This window comes from Apium graveolens, chromosome 10 (assembly GCF_009905375.1).
Source record: "Apium graveolens cultivar Ventura chromosome 10, ASM990537v1, whole genome shotgun sequence".
Classification (NCBI taxonomy): Eukaryota; Viridiplantae; Streptophyta; class Magnoliopsida; order Apiales; family Apiaceae; genus Apium; species Apium graveolens.
The window spans coordinates 101,382,632-101,399,736 of record NC_133656.1 but is presented as its reverse complement, the minus strand read 5'-3'; positions in this window follow the sequence as shown (position 1 = coordinate 101,399,736).

The following is a 17,105-nucleotide window of genomic DNA, read 5'->3' as shown; positions in this document are numbered from 1 at the left end:
GTGTTGAAGTAAGCACAACCTTCCTCACCATAACAAGCCGAAGCCAAACTCTGAGAATCAGTTTAAAAAATGCATATGTACAAACTCAGTTGCCTTGTCCATATGATTGCTTCCTTTAAAATTAATGCCTCAGCCTCCTTTGGACTTCAATTTCCTCTAATACGACCACATCTTGCTCCAATGAATTGCCTCTGAGAGTTCCGAATTACACATCCAAAACCAATATACCCATTACAAGCTCCTGCTGCATCCACATTGACTTTAAACCAATCTTTAAGTGGCTTTCTCCATTTCTTATCAGCTATGACATTCCTACCAGACTGATTCTTCACATGCACTTCATGAGCTTTCTTTCAATCCTGTAATAAGTTCATTGCAGCTGCTTTAACTCCAAAAGATGATCCATTTTCCATATCTCAAACCCATTTATTCCTCCGATTTCATATGCTCCAACATATCAAACAAAACCATATGCATTGATCCCCTGACACACTATCAAACATACGTCTCAATACACCAAACACAGACTCATCCTGCATAACCGTGTTTAACACCTGGAAACCAGATAGCTGCCAAATCGTTTTAGCAAAATCACAATAAAACAAAACATGCATATCCGTTTCTTTACCAGTATGACACCATGGACAACTATCACTGATATTGACATTTTTTGTTATTAAAGTCACAGCTGTTGGTAAGCATTTCTTGCAGACTCTCCAGACAAAATTTACCACCTTTCCGGGCATCTGCAATGACCAAAGTTTCTTCCAAAAAGACAAATGAGTAGCGTCATGCTCTCCTTGCAACCATCTGTAACAACTTCGCACTGTAAACTTACCGTCTTCATCCCTTAACCAAAACCAGGTATCTTCACACCTAGCTACAGGGATAGGAATTTTTCTTATTAACTCAATATCTCTGTTATTAAAGATATCACAAAGCACCTCCTCATCCCAATTTCGCCCTTCCATATCCATTAAACATTGCACTTTAGTATCTCTGAGCTGTACTTGCATATTAGTCGACACACACTCATCCTCTTTATCTGGTAACCAAGGTACTTTCAAAAACATATGTAGATGCTCCATCACCAATCCTTCGATGACAGCTTGCTTTCAGAACGTCCTTAGCAGCCAAAATACTACGCCAAATATAGCTGGGGCTCCCACCAATCTCAACATTCAAGAAATCAGCTTTAGGAGAGTATTTAGCCTTCATAATGGCAGACACAAGAGGATTACAATTATTCAGCAGCCGCCATCCCTATTTTTCCAGCATAGAAACATTAAAATTGTGTAGACTCTTCACTCCAAGACCCCCAATTATTTTTGAATTACTAAGTTTCTCCTATGAAAGGCATCGAATGCCCTTACCAGATGATCCTTTACCCCACCAAAAACCATTCATCACCTTTTCAATATCATCACAAATACTATGTGGAATCTGAAATAAAGACATCCAAAAATTTGGGATTGTTTGTGCAGCTGACTTCAATAATGTGAGTTTACCTTTCTTAGATAAATCCTTATTAGCCCACCCCTGTAATTTATAACCAACCTTCTCAGCCAAAAAACCAAAAACAGCGTGTTTATTCTTACCTACAAATATAGGCATTCCCAGATACTTTCCAGGCATATCTACTTCCTCCACCTCCAAGCTTGTACACAGCCAAGTCCTGTCTTCCCTACTCGTGTTTGGACTGAAAGTGATACTTGATTTCCTATAGTTAATAGCTTGGCCCGAACACCTCTCATATCTATTCAATACTGCCTTCATAGTACTAGCTTCACTCTGTGTTGCTCTAAAGAAAAGATAACAATCATCAGCGAACAATAAATGAGAAACACTCGGAGCCCCCTTGCTATTTTACACCCATGCAACAACCTCAATTCTTCATGCCTTCTTAGCATAGCACTCAGCCCCTCTGAACACAGAATATACAAATAGGGAGAAATCGGATCTCCCTGACGTAAACCCCTTTGATGTCTAACTTCACCAAAAACTGTTCCATTCCTCACAAAACTATAAGAGACTGAGCTTATACAGGCCATCAATCTTGTTACCCAGGTTTGATGAAACCCAAATTTTCGCAGCATATTCTCCAAAAAACTCCATTCCAAGCGATCATACGCTTTTGAGATATCAATCTTTAATCCAGCAACTCTTGTTTTACCCTGATTACGTCTATGAATGTAATGATTAATTTCAAAGGCTATAATAACATTATCTGTTAATAGGCGACCTTCAAGGAATGCACTTTGATTTTCAGAAACAATATCTTTAAGGCAAGGTTTCAATCTGTTAGTAATAACCTTTGATAGAATTCGCATCAACACATTACATAAAGAAATCGGCCTATAATTTGTCATCTACTTCGGATATTTGATTTTTGGAATTAAACAAACTAAAGTTTTATTAAGTCCATCAGGCAAGATACCAGATATCATAAAGTCACGACAGAAGAGAATGACATCCTCTGCAACTATATCCCAATATGCTTGAAAAAACCAGGGTTTAATCAATCTATTCCCGGAGCTTTTCTAGATAAATTAAAAAAACAGCTTTCTTAACCTCTTCACTAGTCACGTGCATCAACAAATTTTCATTATGCTCATCAGTAACTGTATGCACACGTTCACCGTCCACCAGACCTTCATTCACCCCACCCGTTTGAAAATTCTGTTCAAAATATTCAGTGATAATACCTTGAATTTCCTCGTCAGATTCTTTCCACACACCATTCATATCCTTTAGTTTCTTAACCGAATTTTGCTCCTTCCTAGCAGATGCAAAATTATGGAAAAAATGAGTATTTTTGTCCCCCTCACGCAGCCAGAACTGCTTTGCTCTCTGTTGCCAATAAATTTTATGTTTTTCCAGCAGCCGCATATACTCCCATCTCACTTTATTATACTTCTGAATGCCCTCTCCATCTCTTCTTGATCCATACTTTCACAAATCTTTACTACAATTCTGAATTTAAGTTCACATTTCCTTGACCATACTACCACCCCATTCTTCTAACTTTGAACAAATATAAGCCATTCTGTCCATGATGTTTGACCCCTCAATTTTATTCCAGTATTCCAGCACTAGATTACGACAAATCATTTTCTTTGATCCACATATTTTCATACCTAAAACGCTGCGTTTTAGGCATGAATACCCGTCTGTTTAGAGTAAGATAAAGAGGAAGATGGTCAGAAGTCAAAACCTCCATTACTTTGACTGTAGCTGAAGGGAACAACTCCATCCAATCCTTATTAGCCAAACCCCTATCCAATCTTTCCTGAATCCACCTTACAGCACCCCGATATTTCTCCCATGTAAACCACTCTCCTTGATGAAAGGAATATGTCCTAAGTCCAATCATGTATAAGGATTTAGGAATAACTTTTATGTAATCTGTTTTGATTTCATTGATATTAATAAAAGACTTGTTTTGTTTTTATTACGGGCTTTATCTATTTAATTGTTTAAATAAGATATACCATAGTTTAGAGTGAAGCTTTTTATGGATTATGATGAGATCATAATAGTGAGACCTAAAAAGATGATAACTCTAAACTTAAATAGTTCCTGGTCATAGGATTACTAACTGGTAATTAATAATCCGCAAAGATCGGTACATACTATGCTTGCTTCATTATGAAGGATGTCTGTTCTCATAGACATTTGTGTGGTGACACTATAGCTAGTATGTAGGTGCTTATTATAGAATAAGTTCACTGAACATGACTCGCACAGTTGAACAACTGATGGAGTTCACTCACGTGTCAGCAGTTGTTCACATAGTGATAGTTGTACAAGTATCCTTAGACTTGAGGTCATCATAGTCATCTTGTGTACACTGAACTATGTTTTGGTTTAGTTCTTAGTCTCCAGGGACAATTATTAGGGCTCTTCTGGGTATAGGAATTTGTACACGAAGATAGTGTATGATCAATAAAGGATCTACCCCTTCCAGTGAAGGAAGCGAATGTTCAAGGCTGATCCACTTATGCTAGTTCAGGAATCTCTGGCCAGAGTGAATGAAATTAGAAAGGAGTTTCTAATTTCCATAGAACTACGCATAGTAAATGGTAAGCAAGTGATTGAATTAGATAGGCTTGACACGAGATCCATGCCTTGTATTTAATCGGGACATTATAGGGTAGAAGGAGTTTATTGTACGGTAACTATTCACTGAATAGGTTCTTGGTATTCTAAGTAGTGAATTCATATTATCCGGATAGTCGCGATATGCTGAGAAGTATCCCTCACGATGTAGAATAAATGTGATTAATTAATTAATCATATTTAATAAATTAGAGAATTTATATAAATAATGATAAAATAGTTTTATTTTTATTTATTTCTACTACCGGCTTAATATTGAACCTACATGGTCACACCATAAAAAGAGAATGATTTAATGGTGGAGGAATTAATTAATAATGGCTAATAATTATTTATTTATGAAATAAATAATTAATTGGCAAATTTAATAATTGATTAAATGAGATTTAATTGATTATAAATTAATTAAGAAAAGTTCTTAATATTATTAATTAAATGATTTAATTTTTGGAAATTAAATCAAGAGAGAGAATTATTTCTAAAGTATTTAGAAAAAGGATTAATGATTAAAAGGTGTTTTAATTATTAATGAGAATAATAAATGGGATAATAATAATAATATTTATGGGAAAATTTCAGCTGAAAATTTTGCCTATAAATACACTATTATAGACCCTAATTTTATTCTAACCCACACAAAACCCAAAAATTTGGAAAACCCAATTCTCTCCACCTCCTTCCTCCTCCTTAACATCGTTTTCTTGATGGATACCAGTGGAGTGCTTCACACTTGAGGAGCAACTGCTAAGGATCTCTGATCGTTGTCTCCGAATTATTTTTAAAGGTTAGATTCGATCCCTCGAATTTTTATTCATGATCTGTATGCTTTTATTTGGATTTTATATGTGTAAAAGTGTTTTGCCATGCCCCCGCTGCGTTTAAAATCCAACATTGGTATCAGAGCATAGGTTGTATGCATATAGATCCGTGGTAAAAATTTCAGAATTTTATGTGCTTGTATGAATTAATTATGATTTTTACAAGTTATATCATGGATTAATTTTGTCTGATGAGAAATCGTTTCTCAGAATAATTTTGAATGTTGATCTGGGTTCTACAAGTGTTGTAGATCGTCTGGGTATTTTTTTCATAATTTTAGGATGTATAGATTTTTTATTATGAATTTTTGAAGTTCTTGTAATTAAAATTCGTAATTAAATAAGTATAAATATATGTATATATAGTATATATATATGTTTTGTATTGTCTGTATACTGCTGTTTCTTCTGTGCTGCACGGGTAAAGTACAGAAAAAGGACAGAGAAGAATCAGAGTTGTCAGGTGCGCAAACCGAGGAAAAGCGGCGACTGCTGAAAGAAAAGAAAAAAAAATATAAGGGTGTCGCGCATTCCGGGAATGCGTTACACCCTGTGGCGCATTCACGGAATGCGTTACACCTCTTAAATGGCTTAAAAGGTGTGTAACACATCACTGGAATGCGTTACAGGGCTTATAACGCGTTCCTGTAATGTGTTATAGCCCGTCTGTTGATTTTAAAATTGATTTTCTGGGAGGTTCGTAACTCCGTTTTGGGCGTGCAATATACCGTTGGATTCGTTTTTCCGAGACGGATCTAATGGAGTGATCAATTTTAGTTTATATAAAAGTTTTGAACTGTTTATATTCCATGAAGTATTTTAAAGCTGTTTTTGATCGTTTGAATTGATTTTAAATGCTTCTTGTGATACATAGAGATGTATATTGCTTGTTCTAATGTGCTAGATGATGTAACATGCCTACCTTGATGTTTATTCATGTTGATATATGTGATATATGCTTAGTTTATCATGCTATGATAGATTTAGGTAAACTTAAATGAACATAAGGCGTTTGTTAGACAACCTAGTATAGTGAAATTGTTTCATAACCTTAATAACAATATTATTAATACAATCATGAGATTCTTGTGTTTATGAAACACGTAATTGAATATGAATTTTTGATATGAGAGAAATGATGATTCTGTCAACAACAGATTTCTATCTGTAAGAAAGGGTTATTAAGTGACGCATCTTGACAATGCTCCACCCGATCTGGGAATCATCTGATTATTGATTATTGATTTGAAATATTTAATTTAAAAGGAAGAATCTCTTTATAATATGATTGTGATTGTAACGTAATATAATCCCTCTAAAATTAAATAATATCAAGTAGTAATTGGCCAATGACACAACGGGCTTGTGTCGGTCATAGCCTTCCAACATGGTAGAAAGTAGTTCTTATTTTTGAATCATTGTCGTTTTGTGCCACAGCCGAGGGCTTTGATTTCGAAATAAGAAATACTTGTCTATTACATAGAGATGTGTACATTGAATAAGAATCTAAAGGTCGTTACGTGCCACAGCCGTGCCCTTTGGGGACTGATTCAATTGTACGGAATGTTGGGTTAGACTTGACTTAGAATATTGAGTTTGTCATGCCACAGCCGTGACTCAATTATTCAAGAGGCTAAAGTTTGATTAGGGAATAACATTAGATGTAATTGATAAGAGTTGTCTGCCTATTGAACATTACATGGCGTTTCGTACCACAGCCGGGGTTGTGTAATGGAATGTAGGATCCCTATTCCCACTAGCATTATGAATGCTTAATTTTTCATGTAGGGGGTTGAATAAATTAGGAAAACTAGTGGGAGCCACTTATGAATAAAGACCCGATTCATATAGTGTTTTGAAATGAAATCGAATATTTGCTAAGTGTTGTTATGTGTTTATCATTTACAGATTTACTTTGTACGTTATGTGTTCTGCACTATCACTCAGGAGCATACTAGATGCTCACAAATTGACTGGTCCTAATTATGCTGACTGACTTCGAAACTTGAGAATTGTTCTCAGGATTGAGAAGCTGGAATACGTGATTGACTCACCTAAGCCTACTGAACCTGCTAGTGATGCACATAATGATGAACATGTTGTGTATCGTAAGTGGATAGATGATGCAAATGTTGCTCAATGCATCATGCTAGCTTCCATGAACATTGAGCTACAGAAGCAACATGAGCATATGGATGCTCACACTATCCTCATGCATCTACAAGAGTTGTATGATGTGGCGGGGAGGACAGCTCGATATGAGATATCGAAGGAGCTGTTCGGTTATAGGATGTCTGAGGGATCATCTGTGAATGACCATGTACTTAAGATGATCAATTTGATTGAACGTCTTGGACAACTTGGTTTTGTCATGGATGGGGAGCTGAGCCAAGACCTGGTCTTGCAATCGCTTCCGAGTTCGTTCTCGCAGTTTGTTGTGAACTTTCACATGAATAAGTTGGATGTCAGCCTGCCTGAACTCCACAACATGTTGAAGACTGCAGAATCGAATTTTCCCCTAAGAAGAGTTCTGTTCTTCTAATTGGTGAAGGTTCCAATCCTAAGAAAAGGAAGAGGAACCCTTCCAAGAAGAAGAAAGTAGGTGAGAAAACGCCGGTTCCACCAAAAGCTGAAGACCCCAAGAGCAAAGTTGTTTGCTTTCACTGTAACAAGGTGGGGCACTGGAAGAGGAACTGCAAGGTTTACCTTGCAGAATTGAAGAAGAAGAAGGGTAGTGAGACTACCGCTTCTGATTCAAGTATGTTCATGATAGAAATGAATATGTCATTAAATCAAATTTCTACTTGGGTATTAGATACCGCCTGTGGTTCTCATATCTGCAATTGTTGCAGGGACCAAGGAGAAGTAGGACTCTTGAGGAAGAGGAGGTGATTCTACTGATGGAAATGGAGCAAGAGTTGCTGCTGAAGATGTAGAATCATTTCATTTACATAGGCCTACGGGCAAGACTATTGTTTGAAATAATTGTTATTTTGTTCCCTCGATTGTGAGGAATATTATTCCCATGTTAGACTTGGCTGGATTTTCATTTATTATTGAGAATAATGAATGTTCTATTCTTAGAGATAAGATTCTTTATGGACGTGGTGCTTTAAATAATGGTCTGTATGTATGTGACATAATTTATTTAGATTGAACAAACTAATAAAAGAAAAGGGATGATGAAAATCTCACTTTATAGTGGCACTGCAGTCTCCATTTAGTAGACATGGAGAGAGGACTGCAAATTTGCTAGGAATGGTACACACAGATGTATGTGGACCAATGTCTACGCAAGCCATGGGTGGATTTTCATACTTTATTACTTTCATAGATGATAGATCTAGATTCGGATATGTGTTTGATGAAACACAAGTCTGAAGCCTTTGAAAAGTTCAAAGAGTATAAGTATGAAGTGGAGAAACAAACCAAACATAGTATTATAATTCTTCGATTAGATCGAGGTGGTGAATACTTTAATGGAGTGTTTCTAGATTATCTCAAAGTAAATGGTATAGTCTCCCAGTGAACTCCTCCAGATTGGTATCTGAAAGGAGAAATCGAACTTTGTTAGACATAGTTCGGTCCATGATGAGCTATGCAAATCTTCCAGTATTCCTATGGGGTTATGCATTGGAAACCTCAGCATATTTACTGAATAAGGTGCTTTCCAAATCTGTTCCTCAAACTTCGTATGAGATATGGAAAGAAAGGAAACTGAGTCTTAAACACGTTAAGATTTGGGGATGTCCAGCTTATGTCAAGTAAGTTGACCCAGATAAGCTGGAATATCGATCCGTAAAATATAGTTTTGTGGGATATCCTAAAGAGACTTTAGGGTATTACTTTTGCACCGATCATCGGGTCTCCAGACATGCTACCTTCTTGGAAAAGGAGTTTATCCTTGAAGGAAATAGTGGGAGCAAAATTGAACTTGATGAAGTTCAAGAAGCACAAACTACTATAGATCGAGTGGAAACACCTGTTCTGACTGAACAACCTTTTGTGGAACAGCCCATTCATAGGTCAGGGAGAGTGTCTCGCCAACCTGAGAGGTAATATGGCCTTGTCATTGAGAATGACAATGAGTTGTCGATCATTAATGATGACGACCCTGTGACCTATAATGAGGCTATGAGTAGTGTTGACTCAGAGAAATGGCATAGTGCCATGAAATCCAGAATGGAATCTATGTATACGGTATACAAAAGATAGATTATAGCAGATGGCCAGGTGGAGACCTTTAAGGCCAGGCTTTTGGGAAAAGGATTCAAACAAAGGCAATGGATTGACTTTGATGAAACCTTTTACCTGTAGCCCTGTTAAAATCAGTTCGGATTTTGCTTGCGAATGCTGCTTACTACAACTATGTGATCTGGCAAATAGCCAGATGGTTTTCTTTCCAAGGGAAATGAAAACCTAGTGTGTAAGTTGTTGCGAACCATATGTGGTTTAAAGCAAGCTTCTCAAAAGATGGAACATTCATTTTGATGAGACAATCAAAGAGTTTGATTTTATCAAAAAACGTAGATGAACCATGCGTCTACAAAAGGGTTAGTGGGAGCGCGGTAACATTTCTTGTATTGTATTGAATTAGAGTTGACACACATAACAACATAGCAGACCCACTCACAAAGCTACTTTATGAAAGTCACTTTGATCGTCATAAAGACAAGATGGGTATTAGATACCAGAGTGATTGGCTTTAGTACAAGTGGGAGATTGAAAGGAATATGTCCTAAGTCCAATCATGTATAAGGATTTAGGAATAACTTTTATGTAATCTGTTTTGATTTCATTGATATTAATAAAAGACTTGTTTTGTTTTTATTACGGGCTTTATCTATTTAAGTGTTTAAATAAGATATATCATAGTTTAGAGTAAAGCTTTTTATGGATTATGATGAGATCATAATAGTGAGACCTAAAAAGATGATAACTCTAAACTTAAATAGTTCCTGATCATAGGATTACTAACTGGTAATTAATAATCTGCAAAGATCGGTACATACTATGCTTGCTTCATTATGAAGGATGTCTGTTCTCATAGACATTTGTGTGGTGACACTATAGCTAGTATGTAGGTGCTTATTATAGAATAAGTTCACTGAACATGACTCGCACAGCTGAACAACTGATGGAGTTCACTCACGTGTCAGCAGTTGTTCACATAGTGATAGTTATACAAGTATCCTTAGACTTGAGGTCATCATAGTCATCTTGTGTACACTGAACTATGCTTTGGTTTAGTTCTTAGTCTCCAGGGACAATTATTAGGGCTCTTCTGGGTATAGGAATTTGTACACGAAGATAGTGTATGATCAATAAAGGATCTACCCCTTCCAGTGAAGGAAGCGAATGTTCAAGGCTGATCCACTTATGCTAGTTCAGGAATCTCTGGCCAGAGTGAATGAAATTAGAAAGGAGTTTCTAATTTCCATAGAACTACGCATAGTAAATGGTAAGCAAGTGATTGAATTAGATAGGCTTGACACGAGATCCATGCCTTGTATTTAATCGGGACATTGTAGGGTAGAAGGAGTTTATTGTATGGTAACTATTCACTGAATATGTTCTTGGTATTCTAAGCAGTGAATTCATATTATCCGGATAGTCGTGATATGCTGAGAAGTATCCCTCACGATGTAGAATAAATGTGATTAATTAATTAATCATATTTAATAAATTAGAGAATTTATATAAATAATGATAAAATAGTTTTATTATTATTTATTTCTACTACCAGCTTAATATTGAACCTACAGGGTCACACCATAAAAAGAGAATGATTTAATGGTGGAGGAATTAATTAATAATGGCTAATAATTATTTATTTATGAAATAAATAATTAATTGGCAAATTTAATAATTGATTAAATGAGATTTAATTGATTATAAATTAATTAAGAAAAGTTCTTAATATTATTAATTAAAGGATTTAATTTTTGGAAATTAAATCAAGAGAGAGAATTATTTCTAAAGTGTTTAGAAAAAGGATTAATGATTAAAAGGTGTTTTAATTATTAATGAGAATAATAAATGGGATAATAATAATAATATTTATGGGAAAATTTCAGCTAAAATTTTTGCCTATAAATACACTATTATAGACCCTAATTTTATTCTAACCCACACAAAACCCAAAAAGTTTGGAAAACCCAATTCTCTCCACCTCCTTCCTCCTCCTTAACATCGTTTTCTTGGTGGATACCGGTGGAGTGCTTCACACTTGAGGAGCAACTGCTAAGGATCTCTGATCGTTGTCTCCGAATTATTTTTAAAGGTTAGATTCGATCCCTCGAATTTTTATTCATGATCTGTATGCTTTTATTTGGATTTTATATGTGTAAAAGTGTTTTGCCATGCCCTCGCTGCGTTTAAAATCCAACACTTGATACCCCAAATCTAATAAACTAAAATCCTCCAACGTGTTACGGAACCCTTCCATAAGATGCCTTGGATGTCCTCGACCACCACTTTTTTCCCAAACACTAATTATATCATTAAAATCACCAATAATGCACCAAGGAAGCTCAGATTTCTGAAATAGGCTCCTTATTAAGTTCCACGATTCAACCCTTCGATCTCTTTCCGGATAACCATAGAAACCCGTATATCTCCACCTTCCTACCTGTTCATTAGAAACTTCAAAATCAATTAAGTTCTGAGTACTCTCTATAATAACCACCCACCTTCATTTTTCCAGAAAAGAGCTAGCCCACCCTCATGGCCTTGAGCCTCAACAGCAAAACACGCTCCAAAACCTAAAACTTTACAAACTTTCTCTATTTTATTTCTTTTTACTAAAGTCTCACTTAAGAAAATAATATTGGGCCTAAATTTTTTATTGATTTCCTTTAGAAATCGAACTGCCCGTGGATTGGCCAGCCCACGACAGTTCCAGGCTAAAAGACTCATAATGTTTGGCGGGCCTGAAATCCAGAACCCGCCCCCAATACATTTTTTGGCCCAAACTCAATATTATTTTCCATCCTGTCAGAATTATTATCTTCATTATTTTCCAAATTCACATTTCCCTCCATCCGTTTCCTTTTATTTTCAAATGCAACCACCTCATCAATTCCTTTATCATCTCCCTCAAATCCCTCCAACTGATTTCTATTTTTATCCTCCATATCTATATCTCCTTTTTCACGTGTCCTAATAACAACATCACTATTCTCGGAATTAACTTCTCTAACTACTCCATCAATCTCCGTGAATTTCATTGCCTGCTTACCACAATTCATTCCATGGCCTGTGTTTGACTGCTCCGTTGAAAAACCTGTGTCTGTCCATGTCTTCTGTCCATCAGATACATTCCTTAGCCACCTTGAAACAGCGTTTAAATTTGCATTTTTTTTGAAGCACGTAACCAGGAACCATATGCTCGATCAATCACCTTATCAGGATTGGCATACACAATATTACAATCACGCTCAGAGTGAGCTATACGTCCGCATACAAAATAAAATGTACCTAGCCCTTCATACTTAAAATTAATCCAACTCCATACATTCCCATCTCGCTTTAATTTCATTCTTCATTTTATCGGCTTTTCAACATCCAAAGCCACTCTAAGACGCGCATATTGCTTCCAGGATCTATCTAAATTTGCAGGGTCTGATTTAATGAAATCACCAATAGATACTCCAATGCTTTTAAGGACATTCTCAGACAAAAGATCTCTAGGAATATCGTATATTTGAACCTAGATCTCTATGTTCTTCAGAGATATTGATTGTGGATTATCATCTTCCTTTAACAGCTTAAACACCAACATAGCTTGTTCAAACGCCCATGGACCACCATCTATTACTTTCTGCAAATTCAACTTGTGATAAAAGATGAAAGAATAACGAGATGCCCCTAATTCATGGATCTCCATACCTTCTTTTGGCCTCCATAACAATGAAATAACAATCCTCATGGCATTAAAATTAATACTTTTATCTGTCAAGAATCGACCCACAGGACATAGCTCTGCTTTGGTTCTATAGGTCCCACATTTCCAACATCTATTGCATCGCCTTCCTCATCCTCAATAACTAAGTTTGCATATATTTCTTCCAAAGGTGCCTCCATACATGCCATAATAATGATTGAATGAAAGTGAAGAGAGAAAGACAAAAAAGGATAAAACAGGGTACTAAGCTTCTAAATATGATTCAAATTATATAAGGCATACTGTCAAAATGGACAGACATAAAACTTTCCATGAGAGCAAGAAAAGGATTAACCTTAATTATACAAATAGTTTATTTGAAAGACTGTCATAACCATTTAATAGAACAAGGAAAATGTGACCTATTAAAAATGGGCATGAGACAAACCAGATGCAATTGAGTGTTTTACAGGATTTGTTAGCTGGCCATCTTTTACTCTCCGCATAAAATGTTCTATTTCTAACCATATTGTGTACTAAATCGGGTTCAATCAGGGTAGAATCGGGTTTGAAGGTTTAGGGTTAGGTTAAACTGACGAATTAGTTGAATTGAGAATTGTAATTTCATGTTTTGTGTAAATTTTCTATGATATATGATCGAATCCTGATCTAAAATGTATATAAGCGATTATTGTGACATTTGGATTGTGATGTTATACGCATTGATTGAAAATTGGTTGATAAATATGAATTTAGATTGAAATTTGGTTTTGTCTATGTGTTTGTGTTGATTAATATATAGGAATTGTGGGATTACATACGATTTTGAATATGGTGGAACACTTTATTTATTTGTCGATTGAGTTTATTATTGTTTTAGTTGTATAAATAAAGGATTGTGGGTTTTTTGGTAGATTTTGTGAAATCAATGTGTTATATATGATGTGGATGGTGTAAGGAAATTATGGGGTGAGTGTCGTGTTGACGTTTATCAGAGGTTTTTAGATTGAATGAATAGTCCATATACTACGTGTTTGAATTGTATATCGTTTGAGTAGCTTATATTAATATATTATGTTGAGTTGTCTACGAGTATTTATATAATTGTTAATTGTTTCAGGATGGAATATATTGCCGGGTCCCGTTAGTCATACCGTTATCGTTGATAACGAGTATCACGTCAGTTCGGATATTTGGGAGGGATATGAGTGGGGTCCTTTGTAGTGTTATTGTGGGAATGGGAACATGCGTAAATGGGTTTGTTAGATACTCATAAGGACTTGTTTCATAGCCTTGGTGTGTTTGTAAATCCGAGTATGGTGTTGCAGAATGATGCTAGGCTTGTCACGACACTTGTGGAAAGGTGGCGTCCCGAGACCAACACCTTCTTCATGAGATAGGGGAGATGACAGTGACTCTCGAGGAAGTTGGCTACATTTTGGGTTTACTGATTGCAGGACGTCCGATAATTAGCGATGGTCTTGATAGTATTGTGGGGTACTTTGCTACGTTTTGGTTTGAGCGGCTGACAAAACATGAGGTGAATGTGGCATTCGTCAGAGCCGGCATCAAGTACACATGGTTGTATAAGAGGTATGGGAGGGATGATCCAGAGCCTGTTCGGAGGAGGATTGTTATCCACACACAGGTGTACTTTCTTGTTGTTGTTGTTTATTCTGTTCTATTTCCTACCAATAGTAGGAATGTTGTGCATCCGAGGTACATTAGACACCTCCGCAGCCTTAGGGGTATTAATACATGATCCTGGGTTTCTGCGATTCTTGCATATTTATATAGGGGTCTTGAGCATGCAACAGAGAAGGAGGTGAAGAGGATTGCTTATTGTACGTGGTTGTTGAAGTTGTGGGTATATAAGCGGGTTTTTATTGAGAGACCTCTTCCCGACCCTACCAGGGATTCATATGCAGTTGTTGATTCAGGGATAGGCCAGTTGATGAGGTTGTTGCTGAGGAGGAGGATGAAGAGGAGGTGGAGAAGGAGGAGGCCGAGGAGGAGCCTAGGGGGAAGAAGGGGAAAAAGGGGAAGGGGAAGGAAGGAAAGGGAAAGGAGGTGAAGGGGAAATAGGTGAAGGGGATAGAGGTTAAGGGGAACAAGGCGAGGGAGGTGAAGGGGGTTAAGGGTAAGGGTAGGGGAAATGGGAGAAGGGTAAAGGGAAGGCTGAGGATGTTCTTGATAATGCTATGGATGAGGATGTTCCTGGGGATGGGATTGTTGTTGCGGCTAATAGGAAATAGGATACTCGTAGGCGTTATAGTAGATTAGCGCTTCATCATAGTTTGTGTTATTCCCTAACAATCTAACAACAGAATTACCAAAGGGGGGTTGAATGGAATTCTGTTTTTTTTTGGAAATTTAAAACTCTTTTGAATATACATAACTGTGAATGAATATGCAATAGTGTGGATTAAAAGAATTCAAGTATTCAAATATAAAGTAAATAAACAAAACTGTGTAAAAACTTTTTGGTGGACTAATCTTTCCACCAGACATATGTATATATATATATAGATTAGAGAACTCTATGATGCAAGAATATACACAGCTGCTTACAAGTGTTTTACAAAGATGAACAAAGAGAATTCCTAACAGATGTAGCTTTATTTATCTCTTTGTTCAACTCCTATTCTTCTCACTCTAAAATACTTGCTACACTTGGTTTATATACTACCAAGTTACATATGAATAAGACAAACAGTAAAAATAAGAATCTAAGTTTATTCACATATTGCTTCATTTCTCTATCCAGCATCTTTGAATATCTTCAGTTAAGCATGGAAATGGAAATGCTTATTTATTCTCTAAAACCTGCAAATAGGCTTCCACATTCCTTTTGTATACAATCAACCCATATGACTGTCAAGTCGCTTTCAAGCGCTATTTGAATATGTTATCCGTTGAGACTTCAGCATTATCTGTTGATACTTCACTTGAGTTATCCGTTGAGTCTCTAATGGATTATCCGTTGAAAGTGTCTTTAGTCATCTGTCGATGCTTTGTAGTTTATCTGTTGGTAGTGTTTTCTTAGCAGTTGATACTCTTTCACTTATGCAAAATTACAAGGCATATTCTATCTACAATTAGCCAACCTATTTTGCATATCTTGATAGTAGTCAACATGACTTGGAATTTCCAGCAACTTCTAAACCTCTAAGTAATTACAGTATACAAAAATATGCTACAAAAACTTATTGAAATATAAGCTACTCTATCAATTGATGAACACTTGTGGCTATCCGTTGATAGTTATAAAAATACTTAATTAAATCTACTAAGGTATTTTGGTGAATTATCCTCAAGTCTACAACATATTTCTAACAGTTTGCCACATTATAGAGGCGAGTTTGATGGAGTTGCAGCTGATATTATGGTGTGGACGCCGTATACCCACTTTCACGAGGTGGAGGATGATTCAAATTCAGGTGGAGATTGGGATTCAGATGGGGATCATGACATATCTACTAAGAATGGGAGGCTCATTTTTTTGGTCTTTCCAAGATTCCAGTTCTATGTTATGATGTTATTGAGTATCAGCATTCTGATAGGGGGATGAGACAGTTTTGGTTGAGACAGGGTATTCCACGGTCGCCGGTTACCATGACAGAATCATTGCTAGAAATACTGCCTACAACATCACCCCTTTAATATCGGTTAGAAATGTCACCGATGTTAAAAGTAAATTTAACATCGAACAATTTTAAAACGATGTTAAAGATCATCTAAGATATCGCCCTGTGAAATAGCCGGCGTCTATTCTTGTTTTTTAAAAAATGAAAAATACCCGCTTCTTACGTTCCCCCGTTATTACACCAAAAAATCCACCCTTAAACAAAAATTTTATTTTCCCCCACCCTTAAAATCTGAATCCTTTACCAACCCTAATTTCTTAAACCCATCTCAAATCGTAGAAACCCTAATTTGTAGATCCCCTAATTAAGCTTATAATCTTTAAAATCGAGCTTGTAATTGCTCAGATTCTTGATAAATAACAATCAAATGTGTTGGATCTATTCGATTACTGTGAGAAAAATATGTAAGTTTCTAATTTATTTTCAATTTTTATGTTTTGATTTTTTAATTGGGCTCTGTTCACAGGTTTAGAGATTTGTTTAGAGGTGGGATATGAAGTTCAAATTAGTAAGATTTCACTGTTGATATGTATTCTATATTAATATATATATATATATATGTATATGTGTGTGTGTGCATTTGTTTATGAGATTATTCAATCTAGGAATAATGAAAACACAAGTACTTTGAAATTT